The sequence below is a fragment of the Cibotium barometz genome, chromosome 11 (genome assembly GCF_041138505.1).
Source record: "Cibotium barometz isolate CiBa-2024 chromosome 11, ASM4113850v1, whole genome shotgun sequence".
Lineage (NCBI taxonomy): Eukaryota > Viridiplantae > Streptophyta > Polypodiopsida > Cyatheales > Cibotiaceae > Cibotium > Cibotium barometz.
This window is the reverse complement of record NC_141056.1, coordinates 31,667,345-31,671,011: the sequence shown is the minus strand read 5'-3', so window position 1 is coordinate 31,671,011 and position 3,667 is coordinate 31,667,345. Positions and strand designations below refer to the sequence as shown.

At 42.5% G+C, this 3,667-nt stretch overlaps 1 pseudogene; it reads left to right on the top strand.

Moving 5' to 3' along the window:
• Positions 1 to 1,314: 1,314 nt before the first annotated feature.
• LOC147634061 (uncharacterized) lies at positions 1,315 to 3,324 on the top strand (annotated as a pseudogene).
• Positions 3,325 to 3,667: the final 343 nt, after the last annotated feature.

Below are 3,667 nucleotides of genomic sequence, written 5' to 3'. Positions count from 1 at the left end.
AAAACAGAGAAGGAGCGAGGGTGGCGTCAACTGCAGAGAAGCATGGAAGAGTTTTTTGGGTGTTGTTTTTGTATTACTGCCGTAGCTGCAGAGGAGATAGGTGTGTTTCTTGTCTGTATTGCTGTCGGCGCCAGAGTTTGTTGTGTTTGGCGCAGCTGGTAGTGCAACATATGTTTGCTTTGTTGGGGGGTAGAAGCATGTTAACGTGCTATGCTTTTTATGCTAGTTCACATGTGTGAACAAGCATTCCTAGTTAGCATAAGTTTAGGCATGTAAGTCACTATATTAGTAATCATATTTAAAACTTCTGGGGGGCTGATACAAAAAGCTCAAATGAGCACTTCAGAAAAAAAGAGTAATCAATGAAAGTTGTGGTATATTGAATTACGAGCTAGTCTTTGAAGCTAGTAAGCACGGGCGTTACAGCGGAGTGGTGGGGTGATGAAGTGTAAAGGCCAGAGCACCATGGAGCCCGCAAGCAAGGCGGCGCATTCGCGTTCTCCTATACACAGAAAACGCAGAGCCGCGCCGCCTTCTCCTATACACAGAAAACGCAGAGCCCCTTCTGTTTCTCCATCTCCCTGCAAAAGCGCAAACGATCTCAAGGTTCCCCAATGTCCTCTTGGGTACTCTCTCTCTCTCTCTCTCTCTCGCTCTCTCTCTCTTGTGCGGGTTCTGTGTGTTTTCTCTTCTACTTTTAGCTTCAGTACCACAAGAAGCTCCATGCAATATAGTTGAGCACATTTCCATGCAATATAGTTGAGCACATTTCCCTTTACAGTTGAGCACATTTCCCTTTGATGTGTGCAGGCCAATGGAAAGCTCCGAAGGTCGTGATCCCCATGCAGGAAAAATTCTGTACAACTTTGGTAGAGTTCAATGCTGCTTATGGCCTTTCCATGGAGGGGCTAGATCCCAAAATGGTTAGGTGGGAGCAGGTCACTGATGCTGAATGGTTTAGTGTGTTCAAACAAACAAAGGATCCCAGCCAGTACCGCATCAAATGCAACACCATCCACACCGAAATGTATGAGTCGATGATGAAACTACACTACAATGTATACCAGAAGGCCCCAACCAACATGGAAATTTCCTCTGCATTTGCAAAGGGTTTCGTGAAAGAATTTAGTCCTGCCATGATTGCAAGCGAGACAGCCATTAGGTTCAATTGGACCGAGTTTGCAGTGCAGTACTTGCAGGATATTTTGAGAGAAGGGCTATTATGAGGGCCATGTTAACAAGTGGAGACTACGCAATCTTCAGCTTCCAGCTTCAAAAATTGAGGATGAGTCTGCTGACATCTGTGAGGAAAACATGGCATTGGCAGAAAAGAGTACTGCCAAATCTACCAAGGCCACACTTCAGCCTCATCAAGATAGTCGACAGGAGATGGAAGCTTCTTCATTTTGTGGGTTGGAGGAATGGCAGTGCATGAAGGCAGCTGTCCTTCAAATGAAAACATAGCTACATTATGAGAAACAGAATCTAAACAAAGTGCAAGAGGGCCTAGAACTTGCTAGGGCTTTGAATGCAAAAAATACAAAGGTCACTCCTATTGTCACGGCCATGAGACAAAGGTTGCAAGCAGTTGAGATGGAGTTGCAGGCTCTATTGCAAAGCAATGATGTGGATGCCCGACGAAAGATGGAGCTTGAAGTCAGAATAGAGACAACCAAAGACACCATAGAGGCTATGGGGTTTCCTCTTCGTGAAGATGACCCCATAGATAGTGACATAGACATAACCTGTAAACTGGTAAGTGTCCGTAAGTTTCATCTCTGCACTTTATGTTTGGTACATGTGCTCAGGTAACGTGTATGCTAACTAGCATACTGGTTATGCTAATTAGCATACTGAATATGCTAGTTAGCATACTTGATATGCTATTATGCATGTTGGATATGCTAATTACCAATTTTTATATGCTAGTAAGCATTTTGGAGCATATTGGATTAGCTTAGAGGTTATAAGGTCTACTAGTTAGCATACTAGGTATGCTAGTTAGCATATTGGATATGCTTATTAGCATACCGGATATGCTAGCTAGAATGATAGTTAGCATACAGGATATACTAATTAGCATATCCAGTATGCTGGTTAGTATACTGGATATGCTAATTATCATATCCTGTATGCTAACTAGCATACTGGATATGCTAACTAGCATACTGGATATGCTAACTAGCATACTGGATATGCTAATTAGCATACTTGATATGCTATTAAGCATGTTGGATATGCTAACTAGCATACTGGATATGCTAATTAGCATACTTGATATGCTATTAAGCATGTTGGATATGCTAATTAGCATATACTGTGCTCTAGTAAGCACATAGAAGCTTTTGGGTACACTTGAATTGCTTAGAGATTATAAGGTTTACTAGTTAGCATACCTGGTATGCTTGTTAGCATACTTGATATTCTAGTTAGCATACCTGGTATGCTTGTTAGCATACTTGATATTCTAGTTAGCATATATGATTATGCTAGCTAGCATACACGGGAATGCTAATTAGCATACTGGCCTAGCTGCACACATAGTTAGCATATGAAACATACTATGTAGCATACATGACATGCTTATAAAGGGTGTAATCAAAGATTTTTTTGTTGCAGGCCTCTCAAAGCCCCTACATGATGTGGGCAGTGTGCATGACACCAAAGGTAAGGGAAAGGCTACAACAACTGAGAACCCTTCGACTGAGAAGTGTGGTGAGCTACATACAATGAATGAAGGAGTAGATGCGGGATCCCAGCAAATGCAAAGTGCAAGCATGAAAACAACAGAGGAAGGCGGTGACGTGAGCAATAAATCAGAAGAAGATGATTTTTTTGTCATGGTTCCTCATGCGCGTGCCATGCCTGCTGCAACTGACACAGTAAAAACTTCTCAGCAGACAATGGCTAGTGCCAGTGCATCAGGGGAAACATTGAAGACTAACAGCATAGAGGACCCGCAGGAAGTTGGTGATAACAGCCCTCTCGAGGGTTTTTTGCGAAAGGCTAAGGCAAAGAGAAAAGTGGGCCCGGAAGAGGTACCTGAAGAAACTGCAAGCAACAGCTATGGTTCCCCCCAAAGAAGATGGAGGACAAAGCTGAAAGCACCAAAGGTGAAAAGAAAGCCACCCGCTCAAGAGCTTGCAAAAAACTGTGTTAAGACCTTTCCTTTTTTGCCCAGATTCTGTACTGTAAGCAGGCAACTGTCACTGTTCAGTTGTTTAGCCTTTACTTAGTGTTCCCATACCTATGCCCTTCACTCTTATGGCTATGCCATTTTGAAAACCTAATGCCTCTTGTGGCTGTCATGTAATTTTTTTTATTTTCTCGGTGAAAATGTCTTTGTGTAATATAATGTTGAGCAGCAGTCCATTATAATTTTCTGCCATATGAACTTCTTCACTTCGTATCGCTGTTTCTTTGCAGAGGAAGAGAAACTGGCATTAATTGCCTTGCCTGATGTAAATGCTGCCATGCAATGGCAGAAATTACGGAAATGGCGAGTTTGCAAAGTCAGGCAGATAAGGAGACAAAAATTGGAGATTGAAAAGCAGCTCGAACGATATTCACAGCGTGCCCGTAGAATTTTTGAGCGCCTAAATTATGTTCACCTATCAAGGGAGGTTATATATGCTGAATGGTATTCTCTTCCAGACCCAATATGGGT